Below are 26,341 nucleotides of genomic sequence, written 5' to 3' on the forward strand. Positions count from 1 at the left end.
TACTCAGTAGAAGCTGAGTTTCGGGATGGCAAGATAAGGTGCTTTACCTGCTGAGCAGCTCACAGGTGTCGAGCTTTGCCTTCTCCCTTCTTCAGTTAAATCAAGGATGGGAATGGGGTGAATGGGGTGAATGGGGCAAACTCTCAGGAGGACTTTGATTTCTAGATATTTCTTTTCAATGCACTTCAAAGGGCACATTGTCACTAATTCCCAGTCCCCATGTTGCTATTCCACAGTGCCATGGGCCCCTACTTTAGCTGACTTTATTGTTTGTGCTATTTAAGTTGATGCACACAGTCTGGCTAAAAAGTCTTATCATAACTATAGTACTAAAAGCTTTCACATGCTGTGCTGGATAGTTTTATATCAATTTGACACAGGCTAACGTCACTGGAGAAGAGGGAGCCCCAATAGAGCTATAGGTCTATGGGGCATTTCCTTAATTAGTGATTGAAAGGGGAGGGCTTAGGCCAATTGTGGAGGTCGGGGAGGTCACTCAGGGGCTGGTAGTACTGTTTCTATAAGAAAGCATACTGAACAAGTCATGAGGAGTCAAACCATTAAGCAGCAACCCTCCATGACCCATGAATCAACTCTGCGTCCACGTTACTGCCCTGTGTGAGTTTCTGTCCTGACTTCCTTTGTTGATGGAAGTGTAAGTCAGATCAACCTTTTCCTCCCCAAATTGTTTTGGTCATGGTGTTTTGTCACAGCAATAGTAACCCTAACTAAGTCACATGTCAAGTCTATTATTTAGGAAACAGCCCCCCCCCCCAACTCCCCACCTAACACAGGGTTCCGGAAGGAGTCAATAAACCAGGGTTAAGTTTCACAGTTGGAATTTCACTTGTCCTCCTAGTCCTCATCTCTGCCTCCATCATGAACAAGAGAGTGAGTTTGTCATTCGAGAAGCTTGCAGCTTCTCCAAGTCATCTGAGTATTTGAAAGAGGAGAGATGGGGCTGGAGAGATGGCTCAGCGGATAAGAGCACTGACTGCTCTTCTGAAGGTCCCGAGTTCAAATTCCAGCAGCCACATGGTGGCTCACAAACATCCACAGTGAGATCTGGTGCCCTCTGTGTACAGCCACAGTGTACTTACATATAATAAATAAATAAAGACATAGAAAAGAAAAGAAAAGAAAAGAAAAAAGGAAAAGAAAAGAAAGAGGAGAGATAATAGTGCCCAGTGTTTCCTGGGAAAATGGTGCATTTGAAAGAATGTGGGATGAGTTGTAAATTGAGGTTCTTCAACTTCACTATGACAGTTTAACCCAGAAGTTCTTTACTGTGGTGGGACTTTGTGGTCTATAGCATATTTCGATAGCTGCATTTGGCTTCAGTCTGCAAGATCCCAGTGTCACCCCCATGCAGTATGGCCATCAAACAGTGCCATAGACCTTATCAAAGAGTTTTTGAACATTTTGTGTAAATTTTCTCAATATATATAAACTCTCTACCAATCTACAGTTAAACATGATTTTTAACTAGGTGATCCTTCTGCAAAAAGGAGTGAAAGATAGCAGAATAAGTGAATATGCCTTCTGTGTTGCTTTATTTTACATTATCACTGTTGCCCAGCTCCACAAAACACTGTAAGTTAAATGCTAGCCAGCAAACAAATAACCCACAACTCAAAAGTCCAAATAGCTCAGAGATGCTTGTCAAGAGACAAGTAAGGCACAAGACTCCTCTGTTTACCTTTTTCCCACCTTTTGATCTCTACAGTTAAGTGCCACTCACAGTCTTTAGGCAGAGTGGTTTGTAAAAGGTGACTTGTTAGCACACTGGAGAGGATGAAAGGAAGTGGCTGTGATAGGTGAGAAACTGGGAAGCCATTGTACTGACCAAATCAAACCATAGTTTGAAAGAGGCTCTTTTATGCTCTTCTCAGAAAGCAACAGAGGGGATACAACTCCAAAGGAAAGTGAGGTCAGTGACCTGGAAGGAAATACTGTCAGTGAATCATAAAGCATCTCTGTATGGAGAGCCAGAATGTTTTCTGCCTTTACTGTAGTTAAAAAAAAAAAAATTAACATGGGGTATGAGGAATTTAAGTTATACAGGGGAATACTTTAAAAAGATTTGTTTTTAATATTTATTTTTAGTTATTGTGTATGAGTGTTTTGTCTGCATGTATGCCTGTGCACTTTCTGTGTGAAGTGCCTGCTGAGGCCAGAAAGAAGAGTTCAGATATTCTGGGACTGGAATAATAGGTGGTTGTGAGCCATGTAGGTGCTACAAATTTAACTTGGGTCCTCTAGAAGAGCAGCAAGTGCTCTTAACCACTAAGCTGTTACTCCAGGACCTAAAGATTTATTTTAAAGTAAGTGCAAGTACTCCTAGAGGCCAAAGGCATCACAGTTCCTGGAGCTGGAGTTACCATGGTAACACACTGGGCATGAGTACTTGGAAATGAACTCAAGTCATCTGCAAGAGCAGTATGTGTGCTTAAGTTCTGTGCCATCTCTCTAGTCTATCAGGGAGACATATTTTATAAATAAAGTTTATATTTGGTAGTTTGGAAGTCATCTGTTGGACCTTACTATTAGTGTTGTAATCTACCATGTCCAGACAGCTTTCCTGAGCTTGAGCTTTTAACAGGGCTTGATCTGGGAAGCCCAACTCCTAAACCTTCTACCTAAGGAATCTCACAAAATCCTTGACAAAATTATAAGTTCAACTTCCTCTCTCCAGATACAACCTGCTCTGCCAGCACCTGGGATTCCTAGAGTGTCTCTCCATGCAAATGAGGCATTCCCAGTATGCTAAGCTCCAGCCAATGATTTACAGTCACCCTAAAAATCCCTTCCTACTCTCCAAGGTTTATATAGCTCTTGTTCACCCCAAATAAAGAGCACAAGCAGTTTCACTTAATATCATCTAAAAGAGCTGTAACATTGAAATCCTCAGAAAAGACACCCCCACTCCCACCCAACTCCCCAGCTCTCACTGCTTGAACCAAGATCTGCCTGAACTCCAAGAAAAGAAGCAGAACTCGGAACCATAGTCATCTTTAAAGATCTTCTTCCCTGACCTCCAACCCCAGACAGAGACTCTCTGTGTCCCTGGTTGTCCTGGAACTCTATAGACCAGACTGGCCTCAAACTCAGAGACCTACCTGCCTCTGCCTTCGAGTGCTGGAATTAAAGGTGTGTGCCACCATGCCTGGCTATCTTTAAAGATCTTTAAGAATTATCTGTACTCTTATCTGGCTGGTTGGTTAAGGCAAATGTGGTCCTCCAAGTGAAGGAATGACCTATTCAGCTCCTGTGCTCTGATGGCACATGCTGTGGCAGTGAGTGATATAACATCCAGCTACATTCTCTAAAGATAGAAGTTGTCTGACCAGGACCAGCAGGTAAAGATCTCTCAATGGTTAGTGGTACTCTGTTGTAGCCACCTGGGGCCACACGAACTGGGTTTTTGAGTGTGAGGCTGGAGCTGTAAAGGAGGGAATGGCAAGAGAAATAAAGAGACCAAGACAAATTTTTTGATCATGGCCCAATGTTTACTATCAGTCTGTGCTTATAAAAGGGGAAGCCCATCTCCTGCCATGCCAGGTTTCTTGGCTTTGTTGCTAAGTTGTTAGGACTAGTCTGTCAGAGTTATTAGCATTAGGTCACCAATTCCACAGGTTGTCAGCTATCTCAGGAATATCTCAGAAAGACAGTTCAGCCTCTCAGTGGTAGCGGAGTCTTGGAGAAGAGCAGCAGTGGGTGACAGAACAATAGAAGCATTGACCAGGTTGTCTCATTCACAGTGGCAGCAAGGTCTGAATCAGCCTGCTCAAGGCTGTGGGAGGCTACAATTCCTCTCTAAATATATAATAAAAATTAGTTGGACTGGGGCATAAAATTTATTTATGCTCCATAATCCTGCCTGGGAATTATGGTGGCTGGCGGCTGTGCCTGGCTTGGGAACTTAGATTTTCTATGAACTATTCTATCCATCAAGGAGAGTATGTGTAGCTTGCTTGTGTTTATTTTGCACAAACATGGCTCTGTGGTGTATTATTGATAAATCATGGCCTCTTGGCACATACTTCTGTCTTAGAATTTGAAATAGTCCAGAAATCTCAGTGGCCCGTGATCATAGCACACCTTATTCCCAATCAGACCAAAGTCACAATATATATATTCAATATGTTTCTTCCAATTGATGAATTTCTGCCACCTCTGCTTGCTGAAAGGAAGCCTGCACACTTGTTGAAGAGGAGCCTGTAGGGTGTTGACTGACCTGCTTGAAATACAAAGTCAAGAGAGTTCAAAAGCAACAGGATAAAGGCTGTCTTTGGGGAAGTCCAGGTACTCTATTCAGTTGCAAATTAGCAATGATCAAGCTCAAACTCTGGCTTCCAGGTGGCTTTGAGTATCAACAGAAAGGCTGTTTCTCATGTAAATAGGCTAAGCTCCAAGTTAACTCTGCTAGCTAATGAAGATGTTTAGCTATCTTCATAATAGAAATCTCTGATATTGGGATTATTACTAAACCAGTCCAAGATTGAGTTAGAGTAACTGGTCACATTAAAGGAAAGAGAAGCCAGGCGTGGTGGCGCATGCCTTTAATCCCAGCACTCGGGAGGCAGAGGCAGGTGGATTTCTGAGTTCGAGGCCAGCCTGGTCTACAAAGTGAGGTCCAGGACAGCCAGGGCTATACAGAGAAACCCTGTCTCGAAAAACCAAAAAAAAAAAAAAAAAAAAAAAAAAAAAAAAGGAAAGAGAAGAATCATTATAACTCCTCCTTATAACTAATTTTTCTAAGTCAGTTTCCACGGTCTCTAATGTTCTCTGTCCTACATGGTTAAGAAGCTTGAAGCAAGGCAGCTTAGCTTGTCTAATCTGGGACAAAGGCAAGCAAAGGTGGGTCAAGAACATATACCCAGCTTTCTTGTCACCATAGTCAGGGCATTCAGCAAACTCACAGGTCAGCATTCAGCAAACTAACAGGAATCATTTTGGCAACTGTCATGTTCCTGCAGCATTCTGTGGCGAAAACACAAGCATGTCCTCTTCCTCATATTAAGTACCTGTTCAGGATCAAGCCATATGACAATAAGTAGACCCTTTTCATCTCACCTAGACATGAGTATACCTAGTTTTAAGATACTGTAAGGCATTTAGTAAGTTCTTTGACATCCAAATTTTAAAATTTTTTAAATAAAAATGTAATTTAAATAATGTGCATGGGGATATAATTCCTCCCCTTCTTTGTTTTTAAAGAAGTTATAGTTTTTAAAGTTTCACAATACTTTGACTTTGAGAAATATATAAAAAAAATTTCAGTAGCATGGGTAACTTTAAATTGTTGATAAAACATGTCAAATACTTGACAGCTATAGCCAGTTCTAATATCTGTTTTAGTCTGATTTGGAACACCAAGTATATAAAAAAATTTTTTTTAACATAGGCAATGACACTTTTAGTTGTTTCTCTTGTGGAGTAGTTGTAACTAGAAAGCCTGAAAAGGTATCAATAGTCACATGTGTATATTTTATATATTTATTTACTTATTAATCAGAAATAAGAGTATCTATTTGCAACAGTTAAGTATAGGTCCTCAAGAATTAACACCATTATATGGAAACAAGTAGAAATGGAGGACACTAAGAACAAAGTTTTACAATTCGACACGTACGTTTTTTTAAAATACCAAAATATTACCTTAAGCCATTACTATTTTGATGATGTAAAGAATGAGATTTTATGGCCGGTTATTTTTGTGTAAGGTCTATAATCTGCCTGGGATATACAAGCATCTAGAACAAAAATTTTAAATGTCCAAAGACAGTCTTTTTAAAGGAATAGCATTTTTTTATGAGTAGTATATGAATAAACAGTTGCAAATTTGAGAATTCATAGTATGTGAGAGACAAACAATTTTAAGCAATTGTAATCTCTGATATATATATATGTGTGTGTGTATCAAATTAAAGTTTGTTTATTTTAACATTTTAAAACACCATCTATAGCACACAATTTAATTATTTGTGCTGAAGCAGGAGGAAACACAAAAGAATAAACATGATCCAATCACATACACTTTTTTTCCCATAGAAGGGCTGTTTTTAAATATAGTAAATGGGATGCATGCATGAATTTATAGAAAATAAAAAAGAATGCATAAAAGCAATTTTAACAGCTTATCTTTAGGTTAATGATTATCAATTTTATCTAAAAGTTTGTTAGGCAATAGGTCAAATATCAATATTTTGCAATAACCAATTTAATTGCTGTTTGGAACAAGGAACAGACACTTTGTCAGGTTTTTAAGACACAGTTTTTGTTATAGTTTTTTAAAAATACATGAATTTATCTTACAATTTTTTATTAGCACCACAGCAGTCTTATAATAGGATGTTAAAACTTTACTTGGAGATGAAGAAAGATGATTTTACATTAATGGGTTGGTTTTTTTTTTTTTTTTTGTCAAAGAATTGCTGTGGGCACATTTAATAACCATAAATAAAATAAGTAGCTAATATTTAATTACCATTGATTATAATTGATAACAATTATAAAAGCTTTTAAAATTTTTTTTGTAAAGCCTTTTGTTCTTTACTAGTTAATTGTATCTCTCTTGATAACATCTAACAAAGGTTTAAGTCACTTTAAGACCTTAAGGTGAGGTTTTAGCCAATTAACATCTCCTGGGAGCTTTTGAGAAAAAAAAAAAAATTGAAGCAAATCAATTTTTAAAAAAATTTTTTTGGCCAGGTATGGTGGCACACGCCTTTAATCCCAGCAGTCAGGAGACAGAGGCAGGCAGATTTCTGAGTTCGAGGCCAGCCTGGTCTACAAAGTGAGTTCCAGGACAGCCAGGGCTAAACAGAGAAACCCTGTCTCGAAAAACAACAACAACAAAAATTTGTACCACAATTTTCTAGTATCACTAAAACCTTAAATATTAAAAAGATTTTGCCTCTGAATCTTTTTTTGGAGCAACAGTTACTCTGCAGAAGTTTAAAGCTCATTGTGTGAGAGCAAAGATTTGAAGTAAACTTCCCTTTAGAGGCATTAGCTAATAAAATACTTTTCACTTAGGAAACAATATACACTGAAAGATTTAAGCTCTTAGCTTCTTGTATTGAAGCAGAGACAATAACTTTTTTTTACAAAATGTAAAACTATATAAGCCATACCTAGAGGCAAAATTGTCCAGTGATCACCAGTTTACTAGAAGCAAACCCTTTACAATTATCAGGATGCAAAGGAAAAAAACAAATTTTTGAATCTATAATAATTTTATATGAAGTAGGCAAGCCAGATTGTAATGCCTTTATAAGTTTTACAGCCTGATTGACTTTTTTTTTTTTTCTTTTGGTTTTTTGAGACAGGGTTTCTCTGTATAGCCCTGGCAGTCCTGGAACTCAGTTTGTAGACCAGGCTGGCCTCGAACTAAGAAATCTGCCTGCCTCTGCCTCCTGAGTGCTGGGATTAAAGGTGTGTGCCACCATGCCCGGCTCTGATTGACTTTTTATAAATTTTGAATTTAAACTTTATTTAGAACAACATCTGGCTAAATCTGTAACAATGTTGTTTTAGCTAAAAAGAAATTCCCCTGAAGACAGGCAAGAACTTCCCCAGGTACAGTTTGCAAAACAAAAGAAACGCCACATAAGCCGCTGAGGCTGCTCTGAGCTTTGTATTAACTCAAATGTAAATTTATTTATTTATTTATTTATTTATTTTAATTTGAGCATACTGCCTCCTGAGTCTTGGCCCTGTAGTGAGAAACAATTTGACTATCTATTTCTCCAATTTCGGACAGTCTTTATTAACATGATTATACTTAAAACATTTCTTATAACTTTAGTATTGTGAAAAAGTTGCTAGTACGGATGGTAATCCCCTGCAAGGCAGCAACCATAGCCAAACTGATTGTAGGAGAGTCCAATTTTTGCACAAAGATGAATATATAGATAAGTCTGTCTTTGTTTTGTATGGCCAGATGGCCACAGAGAGCTGCATTAGCACTCTCATAAGATTATTACTCTTGTAATCATCCTAATTACAATATATAGGTGAATTAAAGGAACATTGGCAATTTTAACCATAATTTTTAAGTTTTTATGCAACATTAGAATAAATATATAACTTTTAGTAAGCAAAACCCAATTTTAAACAATTTATTATCTTAAAAATCAATACAAGAAACATCACTTTAATGTTATGAAGTTTGGCTGCCAATTTATACATATGAATGCATGACAGTGTAAATTTTAATGCTTCATTAATAAAGAGACATTGTTTTGAATCTCATCTCTTATAATCTACTTTTTTAGAATAAGAATTACATAAAATATTATCTCAATTTAGAAGTATCCTAGAGGCCTAGTTTTTTGGGACTGGTTTTTGCCACGTGTTGTTATTTAAAATGACTCTAACCCTGAGTTACCAATTTAAAGCTAACTTTCTTGTAACCAGTGTTACACCTTTTTAATCATACCCAATAACTTATATAAGCCAATGTTTCATGACCAATACATGTAGAGCATATTTATACCTTTAAGGCCAGTCAGAAAACAAATGAAATGGCTACACGAATCTTATAAATTTAGACCAATCAAAGAATTTTACTTTTTTTAGCTATAATTTTAAGATAAAAAGCGCTTTGTCATTTGTTGAACCCAACTGTAGAGATTTTTCTAGGAAAAAACAACTATTAGCTTTTTTGCCTTAAAGCTAAGAAATTGTGGACTCCTTTTTTCTTTTTCTTTTTTTTTTTTAGCAGACTTAATTCTTTTATTTTTCTTGTACAAAATCCTTATGTAGTAGCCACAGCTGGAGCCTGGGTCCTTTGAACAGAGACTCTGGTGTGGGTTTTCACAAGATGATCAGTGAATTCCTGATTTGTGAAGACAGTCTCTTTCCAGAGGTCGGGGGTCAGGTAGCTGTAAGTCTTGGAGATGGCATCAAAGGTGGCCTTAGCAAAGTTGCCCAGGGTGGCAGTGCAGCCTCTGGCTGAAGTGTAGCAGTCATCTATACCGGCCATCATCAGGAGCTTCTTGGGCACAGGAGCAGAGACAATGCCAGTGCCTCTGGGGGCAGGGATGAGACGCACCAGCACAGAGCCACAGCGGCATGCCACCTTGCATGGAACAGTGTGGGGCTTGCCAATCTTGTTCCCCCAGTAGCCTCTCCGCACAGGGACGATGGAAAGCTTGGCCAAGATGATGGCCCCTCGGATGGCAGTGGCAACCTCCTTGGAGCACCTAACACTAAGACCAACATGACCATTGTAGTCCCCAATAGCGTCGAAAGCCTTGAACCTGGTCCGCTGGCCAGCCCGAGTCTGCTTCTACACTGGCCTGATTTTCAGAACCTCATCCTTTAGGGATGCACCCAGGAAGAAGTCAATGATCTCAGACTCCTTAATGGGCAGGGAGAACAGGTAGATCTCCTCCAAGGACTTGATCTTCATGTCCTTAACCAGGCGTCCCAACTTGGTGATGGGGATCCACTCCTTGTCTTCAGCTTTACCTCCACGAGCCCCGCGGCCCCTAAGACCGCTGCCAAATCCTCAGCCGCCTCGGCCTCCTAATCCTGGGTCCCAGGTCCTCCGGGCCCTCCCGCTGCACCAGAGTCACCCGCCATTTGGTGTTTTCCAGAAGGAGGAGGAGGAGGAGGAGCAGAGGAAGAGGAAGAGGAAGAGGAAGAGGAAGAGGAAGAAGAAGAAGAAGAAGAAGAAGAAGAAGAAGAAGAAGAAGAAGAAGAAGAAGAAGAAGAAAAGAGGAAAAAGAAGAAGAAGAAGAAGAAGAAGAAGAAGAAGAAGAAGAAGAAGAAGAAGAAGAAGAAGAAGAAAAGAAGCTGCTTAACCTTTTTTTTTTTTTAAACATGAAACATAGAGCAACAGTCATTCATACAGCGAAACAAAGACAGACATGAATTGACACGTGGATATATTGGTGCACCAAACACAGACAATATTAGAGAAGGTAGACAACTTGATGTAACCAGATCTAAGAGTGTCTCTTGTAGGGGCCAGAGAAAAGGCCGGACGTCTCCGGATTTCCCTCTGTCTCTGGGAGAGTTCTGAAATTCATTTTCTCTTCCTATTTTTTTTTATTTTTTTACTCATTTTATTTTATTTTATTATTTTAAGCCCTTTTTTTTTTTTTTTTTTTTTTTTTTTGCCTGATGCAGTTTTTGACTGTGGACAAATGCCTGTTTTCTTTTTCACTCCCATTTTTCACTGTCAACCCCGAGCTGATATCAGCGCTTGGGCCAATGCTGACTCAGTCTAGCCTGTATCCTTTTGCACCTACAGCAACAATTTCGAAAAGATGTTTAAAGCCAGCGCTAGCATGAATACGAAGTGTTGCTCACTGTGCTGGATACATCTTCTTCTTAATCTTCCTGTAGAGCTCTGAATTCTTAGTGTTCTCTCGGTTGATCCACTCGTATTTAGGTCCCTGTTCAGGTGCCATCTGTAGCCGCCTGAGGCCACATGAACTGGCTTCCTGAGTGGGAGGCCGGAGCTGTAAAGGAGGGAAAAGCAAGAGAAGTAAAGAGACCAAGACAAATTTTCTGATCATGGCCCGATGTTTACTAGCAGTCTGTGCTTATATAGGGGGAGGTCCATCTCCTGCCACCCCAGGCTTCTTGATGCTTTGTTGCCAAATTGTTAGCACGAGTCGGTCAGAGCTGTTAGCATTAGGTCATCAATTCCACAGGTTGTCAGCTCTCTCAGGAATATCTCAAAAAGACAGTTCAGCCTCTCAGCTGTAGAGGAGTCTTGGAGAAGAGCAGCTGCAGGTGGCAAAACAATAGAACCATCTAGGTCAGAAGGCTCCACCCCAGGTGGTCTCATTCACAGTGGCAGCAAGGTCTGAATCAGCCTGCTCAAGGCTGGGGGAGGCTACAGTCTGTAATATGTAATAGCTAGTGTGGAGTCAGGTGCCTTCAGAACCTGCTTAGAGATGATTTGGGTGCAGGTTGCTCATTAGCAAGCTTTCTTGATGTTAGCACTGTGAACAGGAAGAAAGGAAGCAGGACTGGACTTGAGAAAAGTTTAGCTCTGAAATAGTTCCAACAAGGTGGATGTTTAGGGGCCTCTCGGAGGTGCCTCCAGATGGAGCCATGGGCTGGGCCTTTAGCCTTCTGTGCCAATGGATGGATCTGCTATCCATGGGCTTGAACAGGAATGCTTATGGGCAGTCTTCTTCCAGAGTCTTTCCTACCACTCAAGAGAGTGCATTCTTTGCTTATGAAAGGGGCATTAGGGTAGATCACAGCTCCCACCACCAAACTTCCTTGTTTTTCTTTTTCCTTTGTCTGAGGCTTTTTTTCTCCCTTTACCTACTCATTCAGGAATTATTCTGTATTCTCATTCACACTCAACCTTTGCCACTCCAGTATGTGACTAAACACAGAATTATGACTGTCTCCTTCCTTCTCTCCTTCTGGTCAGGCAGCTAAAAAGCTTCATGATACCTATTTCCCAGCCTTTAATAGTCATGTGTTCCTCTGATAATACCTCCTGGGTGAATTCTCATAGCAGTAGGTACATCTGACAGACACTGCACTGGAGTCTGGATTGGCTCAGGCTCTAGTTTGCAAGTCCTGGATCAAGTCCCATTCCCTCTCTAAAACTGAGGAAGGCTAAGTAAGAAATCTCTGTCACCCTTTCTACACCAACATTTAAGAACCTTTAGATTTGAGGGGTTTCCACAAGAGAAATTAGAAAAAGGGGGCACCAGGTTCCTTCTACCTTTGCTTCCTGTCTCACCCAAACAGAGTGCCTTAGAACCTCCTTTCTTACTCACATGCAAGATACCGGGTTAGTTATGGTATAATCTGAGGTGTTGGGTGACACTAGGATCTAGGGCACTGGAAGGCAGTCAGGTCTGCAAGTTCTGTTGAGCTGCTCTGGGTGTGCCTGCAGGCTGAAAGCGTGAGGTTAAGCTGGGGAGAACAGACTGGATTTGTACTGCTTTGAGAATGCTCTGGGAGCCTTCCTATTGTGCTGGATTCATTCTGTAATCCTTGGTTCCTTTTTCCTTTGCAGTGCTGGAGACAGAACCAGGGCCTTAGGCATGCTAGACAGGAGCTCTGCCACTAAGTGACACCCCCTCTCTCCTGTTTCCTTGATGGTAAAGTGTTCAGAGGGCAGTGGGAGCTTGTCTGTGTGAACCTGCCCAGGAGCATAGCGATCACCATCGGTGACCACCTCTCCATGACTCCCCAAAGCATCTGAATCCAAAAGGCCTGTTTGCCTTGAGGTCCTGAAGAGCTGAGACAGTGGTTGCTGTTGTTTCCCAGGCCCATGCCAGGCCTTCGGTAAATAATCATGAGATGAAGTCATCAAAGGCATCAGTGTCATAGTGTATCCGAGAAGGTTGCAGTTACTAGAAGTTGGAGGGTAGAAATGAAAGAGTAGGCGGATCCTGGATCCCACACAGACTCTGTCCCTGCTGTGTATGTTCATTTCATGTCAAAAACTGAGGAAGGGGTCAGCTGGAGACTACTGCTTGTGAAAATAACTCCCACCCAACCTCCCACAACACAAACACACACCAAGCAACGCTTCCTCCAGACTCTTAGTGGGGCCCTACTTACACAGCAAAAGAACAAAGAAGTGATTTCAGCATCTTGAAATTGGAATAGCAATTGCCAAACAGGATCAGCAGAATCGTTACATTCCAGAAAATTCGGGACCTCAGAGGGTTCTCTGTACTCTTGACAATGGTGGCAGATTGCTGACAGCCCACACTGAGTTGCTCTAATAAGAGTGTGCTCCTGGGCCTGACTCCAGAAAGATGGAGAGAAGGAAGGATACGCCACTTTTGCCTGGAATTGGAAAGCATTGAACACTTTGGTCTCATTTCCTAGAGGGCACGGCCGAACTTTTCAGTTAATTAAAGGCAAACATTTCTCTATTGCCAAGCAAGGGAAGGACAGCAGAATGGTCAGGAGCTGGAGGTCCTGAGGGCATGTGAATATGTCAGTTAGGGGCCAGACAGGAAATGAGAATTTATCTCAAATGGATAAAAAAGTTATAAAGGGATTATGGATGGATATAGTGGTAAAGGAACAAATAAAGAATGTTTAGGGCCCAGAGACTTTATTTATCCGAAGCTAATTATTACCTTCCTGGGGGAAGGAGACCCTGAATTTGAGTTATGAGTGTGGGGGACTATAGAAATAGAGACTGTGGACGCTGCCATAAATCAGGGACACACAGCTATGGGCTACTGCTGCAACAGGGCACCCAGAGCAGGGAGGGGTTGGAAAGATGCCCTCCCCTCACTTTCCCCACTGGCCATCCCCCACTGGCCAAGTGCTAGCTAACTGTCAGGAAGCTCTGTATGACCAAGGACCAGCCTCCTGGGAGCTGAACCTGCATAGATGTGGATTGAATGAAAAAGTAGCCAGTCCTGGATGCTAGAGAAATGGTGCAGTGGCTGAGAGCATTTGCTCCTCTTCCAGAAGACCCTAACTGGATTCTCAGCACCCAAGTCAGGTGGCTCACAACAAACTGTCACTCTCACTATGGCATCCTCTGCAGGCATCTGCATGCATGTACACACACACAGACACACATGTACACACGCACATGCCTTTAAGAATAACCAGTAGCATACTGGTGAGTTATGTAATTATTGTGTATTATTTCTAGGAAAAAGTTTATAAATCAAGCCTGGTGGTAAAGACCTTTAATTTCAGTAACAACTTGGAAGGCTGAGATAGGAAGATTACAAATTCAAGGCCAATCTGGGATACAAAGTATTCTGGTTAACTTATTGAATCTGTCTCAAAATAAAAAAAAAAATTTTAAAAGATGATATAGCTTAGTAACAGAATGCTCACCTAGCATCCACAAGATGCTAGCACCAACACCAAATACATTCACTTTCAGTATTATTTTGTAAAGGAGGCAGATCCAGGACTCTTTGGAATGCAAAAGGTTGATAAATAGAGCACACTCACATGGTAGCATGCCAGGCTGATGAGCTGACAAAGAACCCAATAGAGGCCAACCCTGGAATACCAAGTAGAACAGACATCCCTGGGAGAGTGAGCACTTGTCCACTGTCTTCACACTCTCAGTCCCCCACATTTGAGCTTTCTTCCCACAAGGTGGTCACATGAGGAGCCTTGTGGGAATATGCTGGTTAATTTTCCTGGGAAGAGTGACCTATGGGGCATTTTCTTTATTAATGATTTCTGTGAGAAGATCCAGCCCACTGTGTGAGGTACAACCCCTGAGTAGATGGTATTGGGTTGTACAAGAAAGCAAGCTGAGCAAATCACAAGGAAGGAGTCAATGAGTAGCCTTTCTCCATAGTCTCTGCTTCAGTTCCTGTCTTCAGGTTCCTGCCTTGGCTTTCTTCCCTGATGGACTGTAACCTGTAAATTAAAAAACAAACAAACAAACAAACAAACAAACAAAACACCTTTCTTCCCCAAGATGCTTTTAGTCATGGTTTTATTTCAGCAACAGAAATATAAGTAGATCAGGGCCCTCAGAAGAACACATGAGCTCTGCAGTTGAGTACGTACTTGTGTCTCCAACTGCTTAGAGTTAAAAATCTCCATTGATTATTTTCCTAACTCAGTACTCATATGCAAGCTGGAGTGATGACCTCACCATGACTAGAGGCAACTAGGGAGCAGGAACCGACATGGGCATTAGCCTACTTTACTGTGAAGCAATCCAGGCAGGAGCAGACATTTGATCCAAAGTGCAAGGTCTGTCATATAAATACTGCATCACCCCAAGTCCTTGCTGAGCTGAGCAGGAACCAGATGTTGTTGCACCCTGAATCCTGTCTCCTCTCAGGGGGGTGGTGGCTGAAGTGGGAGAGTGCTGAGGAACCTGTAGTTAGTAGTCAGGGTTCCCTCCTCATGACTGCCATCTGCCTTCTGAGTGACTCAGCTAAGTCACTTTTCTTTGTTTTAATTTGGCCAACTACAAACTAGATATGATTTCTCAGCCTAGCTCCAATGCCCTTTCCTTGGTGCAAAGATCAAATGTGATGGATGACATGTGAAAAGAGAAAATGACACAGCAAGGAAGGAAGGGAATGTGCTGAGAGCACACCAGTTATTAGTACTGTCTGTCTTTTCAGAAAATGCTTGAAGGGACCTCAGCCTTATCTCAGCTGCTTTCATGTGCTTATTATTTAGCAGATGTTTCATGAGTAACTGCTATTTGCCAGAAGCTCATTTTCTGCCTTATGGTTTGACAGGACTCTTTGACATTCTTCACTTTTCAGGTCTGACCTTCAGAGGTTTTGGTTCAGCCTCTTCTCTCTAAGGACAACAGGAGCTATAGAAGAAATTGGATGCCTGTCATAGGGTGCTAGGCATTGACTGAAGTGAGAGTCCCCCCACCCCCACTTGTTATCTCAAGTTTTATTGGATTTTTGCCCTTTTTGCCTTGGGAGCTGCAGGCTGGGTTTGCCTAGGGAGCAGGGACATTCAGCAGCCATGTAGGGTATCATGGCAGCAGCATAAGCTTGTCACCAAGGAGTTCATGTCAGGTTGTACTTTAAAGCACATCTACTGTGGCTGGTGGAAAACAAATCCTTTCCCACTTGGTGATGAAGAGACATAGGGATCTGGTCACCACTGTGGAGGACAGCCCTGGTGATCATCAGGGATTCATTTATCAATGGAGACTTTGTACTTTACCAACTTCCAGCCAGAAGCTGAGAAAGCCAGGCTTCGGAAGGAAAAAGGCACACATGCATGGCAATTTTTATTAAATTCTCTTAGAATGTTCGATTCTGAGAAAGAATCAAAGGAGCCAAGAGCTCTCTCCTGGTAGAACAGTTCAGGAGCCCTTGCCTGTCATGAAGGGGCTCCCTTCTCAGCTGGGTCTAGGCTAATGCCACACTGCCTCCATGTCCTGAGTCCATTGCCTCTGTGAAGAAGACATGTTGTTGATTCATTTATCAGGAATTCATGTTGCTAGGTGCCTACCAGATACTTGGTTTCTCTGACAGAATCAGCCTAATCCAAAAGAAAATTGTAAATGATTGCTAAGTAAATAGAGGGTTCCTTCTTACTATGATGGAGAAAAAAGAAAGATGTAAGGTGAGATCTTAGGAAGTTGACATCTCGGCACTTTCAAAATGTAACCCAGCTCCAAGGTTCCAGAAATAGGTCCTGGTGAGGATGCCATAGAGCCACCCTCCCACTAGGCTCTTTCCTTTATATGACCAAGGACTCAGTGGCATCTCCAATACTTGGTAATCATTTCTGTATCTATCTCCACTCACCCTGCTTTCTTATTGTTCCCAGACCTAGTCTCTATATTTACTTCACACAGAGTGAATTAGGATGCTGAGCAGATGTGTCAAGTGTCTGGATGGGCAGTTATTGGATGCTGTGTAGGGCTGTAACAGCCTGCTTCTCCTCACTATAGTTAGTGAGTAGGAGTCATAAGGGTGGTGAAGATGGACCATCTTCAGGGGCTTTGTCTTATTTTAGCTTCTCCTCCTCCTTTTCCTCTTCTTGTTCCACCTCTTCCTCCTCCTCTTCCTCCTCTTCTTCTCTTCCTCCTCCTCCTCCTCCTCCTCCTCCTCCTCCTCCTCCTCCTCCTCCTCCTCCTCCTCCTTCTGTTTTGTTTGCTTGTTTGTTTGTTTGTCTTTCAAGACAAGATTTTTCTATGTAGCTCTGCCTGTCCAGGAACTCTCTCTGTAGGCCAGGCTGGCCTTGAACTCCCAGGGATCCCCCAGCCTCTGCTTCCTGAGTATGCCACCACCCAGCTGCTTGCTTGCTTCCTCCCTCCCTCCCTCCCTCCCTCCCTCCCTCCCTCCCTCCCTCCTTCCCTCCCTCCCTCCCTCCCTCCCTCCCTTCCTCCCTTTCTTTCTTTCTTGGAATGTATAGAGATGTTCCTGCCAGTCTGACCTTCATTGTCTCTCAGTCCTGGACACTGTTTGGTTTAGAGAGATTACTAGTGCTGCAGAGGTCACAGGTGCAGAGGTCACGGGTGCAGAGGTCACGGGTGCAGAGGTCACGGGTGCCAGATTCTTGAAGGAGAAGACCCATTGGCTGGCTATTCTCATAGGTGCTACATTGACTGCCCAATCAGTATTGATTTTTAGACTCTCCTCTAATCACATTGCATTATGCTGCAACGGCTCAGGGCCCTTGTATAGATATTAACTTAAAACTATTTGTTTTCTGGAAGTGGCTTTTCTTATCTAGCTGACAACTGTCCTGGCTCCTCTTTGAGCTATACCCCAGGTCCCTTGGGGAAGCTCCTCCCATCAGGTAGGCTCAGGGTAAATTGGCCATTATACTTCTCAGATTGATAAGAGATAAGTGTCTGTTTGCCCTGAGATAATACATACAGAAAGGTGAGCTCCAGCCAGCCAGTTTACCCACGGAACTGCTTTTCTGGAGCTGAGACTAGCTCAGCCTTTCTTCTCTTAGTGCTTGCTTCCTGTTGTGCTGATTGTGTGAATAACCATGTGGTCTTCCTGCTATCTCTGGGGACTGTTTGGCTTTTCCATGGCTGCTTTAATGCCCTGTGCTAGCTAGCATGTGGGTTTGCTTTCTTCTTCTTCTTCTTCTTCTTCTTCTTCTTCTTCTTCTTCTTCTTCTTCTTCTTCTTCTTCTTCTTCTTCTTCTCCTTCTCCTTCTCCTTCTCCTTCTCCTTCTCCTTCTCCTTCTCCTTCTCCTTCTCCTTCTCCTTCTCCTTCTCCTTCTCCTTCTCCTTCTCCTCCTCCTCCTCCTCCTCCTCCTCCTCCTCCTCCTCCTCCTCCTCTTTCCTCCTCCCCCTACCCCTCCTCCTCCTCCTCCTCCTCCTTCTTCTTCTTCTTTTTTTCGGTTTTTCGAGACAGGGTTTCTCTGTGTAGCCCTGGCTGTCCTGGAACTCACTTTGTAGACCAGGCTGGCCTCGAACTCAGAACTCCACCTGCCTCTGCCTCCCGAGTGCTGGGATTAAAGGTGTGTGCCATCAACATGCTTTCTTAAAGGCCATGTTATGCTGGCTGAAGCAGAATCTAGGCTGTCAACAACAGCATCAGAACATACAAACTATATGCAAGGGCATTATTTTTAGCTATCTCTAATGGCAGCTTTGATATCTGTCTGGCTCCTTTGCTGCTGTGTTTAGTAGCAAGTCACATAGATTCTGTTTCTCTCATTGATTTGTATCTGATTCGGAAAGAGCCCTGCCCTTACTTTGGTGTCAAGGCTTCCTGCTGTGAGTTCCCAAAAATTGTTTTGACCTAGATGAAGCATTCATTGAGCTTTGGTCTAAGATTTACACACACACAATAATATGCTTTTTATAGTATGTTAATTGTCAAGAGAACAGGTTTCTGTAATATCTCAGGCACCTTGATTTTGGACCTGAGGGATTTCAATAAGTGAAATGGAGTGAGAGCATTGTTGGCAAGGAGCAAAGCTCCAGCAAGCGTCAGGGGCAAGAATGTGTCTAATGAATTCTTGGACAGTGGGGACACTGTTATGTTAAAAATACCAATCAAGCACCGTCCTATGTGAGGCACACGGTAAATTCAAAGTAAGGGTGTCCACTGCTCTTGTCCACAGTGCCTCCATAGACCAGACTGTAAAATGTCCCCTAACACAATGGAAAGGCTTAGAAAAGCCTAAGACTTAAACTGAAACCAAGAACATGGTCCAGGGGTTGTCACCTCTCCCAGCATAGCACCCAGATGACATAATCCCAGTGAAGCTGCAGATTATGTTTAAAGAAAACACTTAGAAAAAAGATTGGCATGAGGAGTGTGCAGAGAGCAAGCGCTTCCATGCTGCAGTAGATTTAGAGAGCAAAATGGAAAGAGGAGAAATCAGGACCAAGCACAAACATGCTTTAAAAGCAAGCCTTCTAGCTCAGACTGCTGCCCTGTCTCCTATTGGCTTTGTGACCATGGCAGCAGTCTTCAAGCCTATGAAATCTTCCAGGTTGGTAGATTCTTTGGCTTTTTGAACTTGTTCCAAAATGTTGCTTTGATTTTCTTCTCCCTGTTTACAGAGAATCCATGACCCTTAGATGCTGTAACAGTTAACAGACTCAGAGTTATTTTTCAAGGACAAACTATTAATAAGACAGATTTTTTTTTCTATGTTTTCCTACCTGAGCATGGCTGGAGCATGGTTAAGTTCTTGTGGCTTCTCTAAGAGAACTTAGATTGATTTATAGAAAAGCAGGTAAATAATCTCCTATGGTGTAAGTTTCAGGCCAGTCAGGCATGGTAGCACACACCTTTGGTCCCAGCACTTGGGAGGCAAAGGCAGGCAGAGGTCAGCCTGGTCTCCATAGAGACATCTAGGCCAGTCAGAACAACACACTCTCAAAAAACAAACAAACAAAAACCCCAAAGTTCCAACAATGAACATTTATTCAGATATTTTTTGTTCTGTGTTCAAATTACTCTCTGCTAGCTGTGATTAATAAGGACTGCTTATAAAAGTCCCATCAGCACACACTATCAGGATACTACACACCTGAATCGAGAGGAAGTCCCAGATGCTTGTTCTAAGAGAACCATGAAATGTCCATGTGATGGACCAGTTCTTCAGCAGCTTCTGCCAGTCATTTGGCCATAGGCTTCAGCCTCCTTCTCCTTAGGACTTCATGAAGCTGTCTCATAGGAATCCTAGAGGGCAGTAGACCAAGAGAAGTGAGAGAATGATCTACAGTGTGGGGAGTAAAATCCGATGGGATTTTGTCCTGCCAGGGGGCTCAGACTGGCTTACCTCTGATGAAACTGGCCTTCTCTCTACAACAAAGAGGGGAACTCAGTCCGGTTTGACCTAGGCTCCACTGACTTCCTCTGATTAGCTGAGTGGAAAGCTCAAGAACTAGCATGGGTTATACAGGAAGTAGGATTTGAGGGATTGACTCCTGGAGTGGATATAGTCCTGAGGGCAGCAGCTATTGGTTAAGCTCAGGAGACCCTGCAGAAGGTCATAGCTGTGAGATTCTGTCTTTTCATGCTTCTGTGAGAATGAATGCAAGTAAGAGAGGAGGGACTGACACAGAGCTGTGTCCAACAGGGGCTTCTGGAGACTAGACTCAGCTGTGGCAAGTTTACTTCCAGATAACAAAAAAACATAAACATAAGGGTGTACACTTCTGGTATGCTAGCCTCCTCCTTCCCCACACTGAGGTTTCTACCAATATGAATCTTTTGTTACAACAGTTCCAGGCCAACGGGAGCAGAGAGCATGTTGCTCCTGGTTTTATTTGGGGAGGTGCCTCTGACTCACTGAGAGAATTGGTTGATCTTTTGGACCTCAGTTTCTCCTACTGAGAAAACAAGAGGATACTTGCCTGTTGCAGATCACAAGGCTGTGGGAAAGTAACTTAATGCAAATAAAGACTATTTACTCACAGCTCATCCATTTGTGCACAGTAGTATTTGGACCTGAACATTTATTGTGAGAGAGCCAGCCCATGGTGACCTGACAAATATTGCCAAGTGAAACCCAACTACTTGTTTCAGTCAATATTAGTTTCATTCTCTTTCTAAGTCATATTGCGTAACAGTTGGTTCTATTTACTGAGCGACTCTCACGTGTCAGTCACTCTGCTAGACATTATCTTTTTAGATATTTTATTTTATGGCATGAATGTTTCACCCGAATGTATGTATGTATGTGCACCACATGCATGCCTGCTGCCTGCAGAGGTCAGAAAAGGTTTCTGGGTCCCCTGGAATTGGAGCTACAGATAGTAGTAAAGCACCAGGTGGGAGCTTGGAACTAAACCTACATCCACTGCAAGAGCAGCAAAGACTCACAGTGGCCGAGCCATCTCTCCAGCTCGTCTTGAATACTCAAGTATGGAAGATTGGTTCTCCTTTATGCATGTGGAGGGTCGGGGTATAGGCAGTCTAATAAAGTGAGGGACTAGCGGATTCTAAGTCAGTTCTATGTGGCTCCAAAATTATCCCATTCTATTGAGCCCCACTGGCTCCTGCCTTTACTTCTGAAATTTCTGAGGGAAAATGAATGCAGTCTGCCCTGAAGAGGCAGCTCCTAGAAGGAAAGGCTCCAGCGAGTTCCGTGCTAAGCGTCATCTTTCTCTGCCTCTGGCTGCAACAGCATCTGAAACTGAGCTCCCTTGTGTGTGGAGAAGATGATATGTTTCTGGTTTCCAGCCAGCCCAGGAAATGAAAGGTTTGTGTGAGACACACTTGTTCCAATTGGGCTCTTCTCTCTCCACCCTTAAACTCCAGGAATGGGGTGAGTCCCTCTTACAGCCCCATCTGACAAAAATTTGGGGGGAAAGGGAAGTTTTGGATTTCCCAGCATGTAGGCTGCACTTGCACGCAGCAGAAGACCCAGTTTCCGGTAATATGACTTACCTAGAAGCTATTAACTCTGCCCCAGTTCTTCTATCACGTGTATGTTTACCCTCCTTGTGATGTTTGCAGACAGTGGGTGTGGTGGTTGATGAGTTGAAACCTGTCCTGGTTATGCACTGACACTGGCTTTTATTATTACTTGCCTAATGTGGCAGCTTGCAAAACAGTTTCCATGGCTCTCAGCATATCCAGGCGTGCACGGCCATACATCTGTTCCTGCAAAAGTTTGCCATTCAGAAATGTTTGGATCTGGCAAATGCTATCCCAACATTTCCTAAATATCACTGCGAGGTGTTCTAGATTCTATCAAGTTGACAGTCCTCACTGCTGTCACATTTGCTAGTTGTATTGCAATTATAGATTGAAGCCTCAGAGAAAGTCTCCAGTCACTTAGGCAATGTCATTGCCAGGATCAATATTGATCTAGGTAGTTATTTCAGTGGCTGAGCTGCTGGCAACCCCTTTATCAACTACAGTAACAGCCTTTGGTAACTGCTGATTTTATGGATGCATTCCAGGACTCAAATGCCCAGGAATTTAGAAAAGAAATTCTGTGTCATATGATCACCAGTAACATTGCATATGTGAGGACACCTGTGTGTGGTAATTGCCACCCTGATGGTTGTTTAGTGTAAACTTGCTCTTGGTGAGACCAATGTTTCATGGTACATCTTTAGTTATCACAGCACAAGAGGTCGGCTATCAGCTGTCTTAGTTTCTCTTACAAACTTCAGGAAGAAGAGGTTTTCCATAGTTCACAGTTCAAGATGCCATTGTCCACCGTGGCAGGGCAGTGGAGGTGGCAGCAGCTTGGCCCAGCTGGTAACACTGCACCGACAATTAAGAAGCAGACAAAAAGTGAATGCATTCAAGCCAGTGCTCAGCTTGCTTTCTCCAGTTTATATATTTCAGAATTCTGTGCTCAAGGAATGGTCTCCACCCACAATTAAGATGGGTCTTCCACAAAAACAAACAAACAAACAAATAATAAAACAAACAGTCAATATAACTCCCCATAGGCATGGCCAGAGGGCCATCTTCCAGGTTATTCTAGATTCTGCCAAGCTGAAAATTCACACTTGCTAATTGGACTGAAATCACAAAGACCCAGAAATATGTTCCTATCAGCCTTGCCCTAAAAAAATGCAGATTTTACCACACTAATGCTTTTCTTAAGGCTCAAACATCTGGTTGAAAGTCTTATACTCTTGCAGCTCTTCTGACAAAGCCATGAAGAGCCTTTCAAACTTTATCTAAAGCTCTCTCTCCTTCTCTCTCTCTCTCTCTCCTCTCTCTCCTTCTCTCTCTCCTTCTCTCTCTCTCTTCTTTCTCTCTCCTTTTTTTTCTCTCTCTCCTTCTTTCTCCTTCTCTCTCTCTCCTTCTCTCTCTCTCTCCTTCTCTCTCTCTCTCCTCTCTCTCCTTCTCTCTCTCTCTCTCTTTCTCTCTCTTTCTCTCTCTCTCTCTTTGTTTTTTTGAGACAGGGTTTCTCTGTATAGCCTTGGCTGACCTGAAACTCATTCTGTAGACCAGGCTGGCCTGGAACTCAGAAATCCACCTACCTCTGCTTCTCAGATGATGGGATTAAAGCAAGTGCCACCACCACCGGACAAATCAGGCTCTTAACACCAGGTGTATCAGGCTCTTTGCTGACACCATGACTGTAGTAAGAAGACTTGGTCCTCAGTTTTCTGACACTCACAGCTGATTGTGGAAGAAGGGCATTGAATTGCATGTTGGGGCCTGGAGAGGTGGCTCAGTGGTTAACAGAGGACCAGGGTTCAAGTCCCAGCACCCACATATATGCAGTTCCAGGTGATGCAACACTCTCACCCAGACATATATGCAGGAAAAATACCAATGCATGTAAGAAGAAACATTGAGAAAATTAAAAAAGAAAAGAAAAGAAAAGAAATTGCATTGTTACAAGGGCTGTTAAAGTCTCAGAGCTTAACAGTCTGAGACTTAACTCTGGGGTAGCCACCCTCTACAGTATCATCTCAGAATCTCTTTCCCATCTAAGGTAAAATAGATTACACCCTAGGTGGGGAGGTAGCTTTGGGCTCAAAGGTTTAGTATTCTAAGTTCTTGTGAGTCGTGTAAGATTCAGGGAGGATGGAGTATCCAACATCCGTACTGAATGGAGACTCAAGAATCAACGACTTCCAGTTTTGTCCTTGTTTCCTCAAACTGATATATAGAAACAGAACCAGGTGGAAGGCAGCCTTTTGCCTTTGCAGATGGAATCCCAGAGGATGGTGGCTAGGGATTGCACACAAAGGGAGCAAACAGTTTGACATTGACGAACCCAGGGATGCTAAGAGGGACAATCATCTTTTCTCCTTGGCAGTCCCTTCATGTGTGTGATTGATAGTATGTCGCCACCTCTCAAAATGATTTACTTTTAGTTATATGTCCATGTCTATGTATGCATTGAGGGGTGCATTGAGGGAATTGGAGACCCAGGAACAGACAGAATTGGAGAACTGGAGTTACAGACAGTTGTAAGCTGCCTCCCAAGGATGCTGGGAAATGAACTCAGGTCCTCTAAAGAGCATCAAGTCATCATAACCAATGAGGCATCTCTCCAACGTGGCTTGTATCTCTCAATAATGCAGATGAGGAGAGAAGGGCTGGACATGCTCTTTTATTCTAGTTATATAAAATCTTTAGTCCCAGAGAGTGATTTTTATTAATAGAGATAAATACTAATGGTAACTAGATGATTAAATGGTTTAGGTGGAAACCAGATGTCCAAGGTGGATGGTTCTCTGTCCGCTGCTCAAGACACTCGGTAAAGGTAATTCTTCATAGTGGTGTAGAATCACTGAGCATTGGGTATGATGGAGGTCATATGCGACACGATATTGTATCCCAGTGTTCAAATTCAGGACAAGAACTCAGGCACACCTGCAAAGGCCATCAACTATACAGTAAAGCCTAGAGATGCTATCCTTCAGCTAGACTATTAAGGGCTCTGGAAGTTATTGAAAGATATACGCCACAGAACAAAACAGACAGAGGCTGGAGATGGCTCTGCAGTTATGAGCATTTGCTGCTCTTCCAGAAGCCCAGAGTTCAGTTTCCAGCACCCAGGGATATTTCTAGGCTCTTTTGCCTGAAATCATTTCTTCTTTTGTGGCCTGCACTTTTTTGTTAGAACCTTTTGGTGCTTTAAATACTGCCTCTGAAGATGTTTTTCAGTTTTAGAAGCTGAGATGATTGCCTCTGGTTGTTCACAAGCCCACTTAATCACCCTAATAGAACCCTAGCTGCTTGAAAGGGTTTCTTCAGGTGACAGTTTGCAAACAGCCTCTAATTAGCACATGGGTTAACTATCATTTGCACAATGTTTCCCTTCTGGGAGCTTGAAGGCAAGTGTTGTGATAGAATGGTCAGTCAGCCTTGGTGGGAATACAGGATATAAAATGCAATATTACTGATATGAGCAATAAATAATAATGATAATCTATATGTAAGTGGTGTAATCCCTGACAATTATCTCTTGCAGTATCTTGCCTCCCAGGCCCAGAACATCCTGAGGATGAAATCACTTTCTAATATTTTCTGGAAAACTCTGGTAGGCTCATAAACAGTGTATACACTGAGTACACAGTGTTCTTCTTAAAATTAATTTAAAATTATTGCTTGATAACTTCATACACATACATAATATATTTTGATAAACCCCCAATTCTCCTCTTTTATTTCCTTGCTACTTCTGAAATCCTCTCATTTTACTACTTTTGTGGCTTAAAAAAAAACAACTTACTCTGCTTAACTGTGGTTGTCCCATGTGCACAGTGGATGTGGAGTCTTTACTGGATCATGGGTAGCTTACTGGTGGCTTCACTTATGAAGCAAAAATCACTCCCACTCTCCCAGCAGCCATTAGCTACCAACAGCTTCTCAGGTAGGAGTGGGAAGCATGTGTCCCTCTCCCTTCTATGATGGGTTCCTTACTGTGTCAGATAATCGTAGTGGCTTGTGAGTTCATGAGTGCAATGCCATTCTGTGTTCAGAAGAGAGCATTTTACAGCACTTCTCCCATTTGTCTGCTCTTCTCCCATAATCTCTGCCCCCTCTTCTGAAATATCCTCTGGGCCTCAGGGTGAGGTGTGATATACATATCTTGTTTAGGGCTGAATACTCAACTCTGGTAAGTGTACAGCATTCTAATTCCTTCTTCGCGTTTCTATTGGGCAAAATGACCACCTTGTGAGGGCTTGAAAGAAATTTGGAGTGAAAATCCAAATATCACGTGGTCCCTACAATGAAACAATCAAAATAGTGTGTATCAATTCAACCTGTATTATCCTCAAGGTGTTACTCAAATTACATGGGAAGCTACTTGGAGTCTATGTTTTAGTTCGTGTGGCCACTTACTGTTGCAATCATGTGGAACCTAGTACTATATAAATGAATGAAAATGGCTATCATCCTTGCTTCTCTGAAAACTGTTATGAAGGTCAGTAGGATCACAGGTCCTCTTATGTCAGGCAAAGATTGTCACAATGTCGTAAATACCAATATTGTTAACTACTAATTAATTAACGAGTCTAGTGATTGATTCAGGGTCTTGCCTCTGCTAAGGAAATACTCTACCATTGAACTATATTTCCAGACCTTTTAAAACTTTTATTTGGAGCCAAGTCTCATACTTTAATCTGGTTGGTCTTGGTCTTGCAAATTTTTTGTCTCACAGTCCTTCCCAAGTGACTTGGATTACGGGCATGCACCACCTCTTGTGACTTATATTATTTCCATCATCCCCTTACTGCTGCCTACTCCAAAACCAGAAGCCACACAGCGTCATTTGAAAAAACAGGATACTTCTTATATCTATGTTAAAATTGCCCAATTAATCCTATATTGTGACCTTAGGTGACTGGAGTTTGGTTGACTGTGGAAGTGACTTTAGGTATGATGGTATGGTGTTTGTTGAGCTGTGACTATGACATGGAAGGGCTGGAGGAGAACACATATGATTCAGGACACAAATCTTCCCCATGTGGACACTGGGCCACTCTCTTATTTACAGAATCACGGGT

General features: G+C 42.4%; 1 long non-coding RNA gene and 1 pseudogene across 2 annotated transcripts in view; both read right to left on the minus strand.

Annotated features, from left to right (window-relative positions):
• On the minus strand, positions 8,727 to 9,638 carry Gm12091 (predicted gene 12091; annotated as a pseudogene).
• Gm12092 (predicted gene 12092) overlaps positions 13,639 to 26,341 on the minus strand; it is a 38,940-nt gene continuing 26,237 nt past the window's right edge. Inside the window, exons 3-4 of one of the 2 annotated variants that reach the window (NR_166736.1) lie at positions 19,429 to 19,580; positions 13,639 to 14,349 (exon numbers count right to left, since the gene is read on the minus strand). This is a non-coding gene — a long non-coding RNA (predicted gene 12092). Of the gene's footprint in view, positions 14,350 to 19,304; positions 19,581 to 26,341 lie in introns of those variants that run through there. The other variant, NR_166737.1, reaches the window with a different exon arrangement.

This window comes from Mus musculus, chromosome 11, assembly GCF_000001635.26.
Source record: "Mus musculus strain C57BL/6J chromosome 11, GRCm38.p6 C57BL/6J".
NCBI lineage: Eukaryota > Metazoa > Chordata > Mammalia > Rodentia > Muridae > Mus > Mus musculus.